Source organism: Trichomycterus rosablanca, chromosome 19, assembly GCF_030014385.1.
Source record: "Trichomycterus rosablanca isolate fTriRos1 chromosome 19, fTriRos1.hap1, whole genome shotgun sequence".
Classification (NCBI taxonomy): domain Eukaryota; kingdom Metazoa; phylum Chordata; class Actinopteri; order Siluriformes; family Trichomycteridae; genus Trichomycterus; species Trichomycterus rosablanca.
In genome coordinates, this window is record NC_086006.1 from 24,373,369 (window position 1) to 24,374,759 (window position 1,391).

A 1,391-nucleotide genomic window follows, 5' to 3' on the forward strand; every position below is an offset into this window, starting at 1 on the left:
GCTCAGCGTCACAACCAACTGCTGTCTTTGAAAGATAGGCGCAGGAGTGCTGTCAGCATTGCTGCAGAGATTGAAAAGGTGGGGGGTCAGCCTGTCAGTGCTCAGACCATACGCCGCACACTACATCAAATTGGTCTGCATGGCTGTCACCCCAGAAGGAAGCCTCTTCTGAAGTCTCTACACAAGAAAGCCCGCAAACAGTTTGCTGAAGACATGTCAACAAAGGACATGGATTACTGGAACCATGTCCTATGGTCTGATGAGACCAAGATTAATTTGTTTGGTTCAGATGGTCTCAAGCATGTGTGGCGGCAATCAGGTGAGGAGTACAAAGATAAGTGTGTCATGCCTACAGTCAAGCATGGTGGTGGGAATGCCATGGTCTGCGGCTGCATGAGTGCAGCAGGTGTTGGGGAGTTACATTTCATTGAGGGACACATGAACTCCAATATGTACTGTGAAATACTGAAGCAGAGCATGATCCCCTCCCTCCGGAAACTGGGTTGCAGGGCAGTGTTTCAGCATGATAATGACCCCAAACACACCTCTAAGACGACCACTGCTTTATTGAAGAGGCTGAGGGTAAAGGTGATGGACTGGCCAAGCATGTCTCCAGACCTAAACCCAATAGAACATCTTTGGGGCATCCTCAAGCGGAAGGTGGAGGAGCGCAAAGTCTCGAATATCCGCCAGCTCCGTGATGTCATCATGGAGGAGTGGAAAAGCATTCCAGTGGCAACCTGTGAAGCTCTGGTAAACTCCATGCCCAGGAGAGTTAAGGCAGTTCTGGGAAATAATGGTGGCCACACAAAATATTGACACTTCAGGAACTTTCACTAAGGGGTGTACTCACTTTTGTTGCTGGTGGTTTAGACATTAATGGCTGTATATTGAGTTATTTTGAGGGAAGAATAAATGTACACTGTTATATAAGCTGCACACAGACTACTTTTCATTGTGTCAAAGTGTCATTTTGTCAGTGTTGTCCCATGAAAAGATATACTTAAATATCTGCAGAAATGTGAGGGGTGTACTCACTTTTGTGATACACTGTACCTGTGTAGATGCATTGTACTTTAAAAAGCAGCTGGTATAAAAGGAAAAGGAAAAAAGTAGATAAAGTTGTTAAGACTGTAAAAGTGAGGTCAACCTCATCTCCAAAATTGCATCACTCACACTTTTCCCTGAGCTGAAGATAAGCGCACCTCTGGGTTGATGCAGACCCAGTGGGAAAGTACTTCAGGGTTTTACTTTCCTCTTTAGAAATGCAGATTGCAAGATGGAAAGCATTAAAACCCAGAAGGATATGAGCCGACATTTTTTAACAGTTGCATGAGAAACTTTTGAGCTGCTAGGGGTCTTTCAAATATCACCAAGCGTTTGACTCGTGT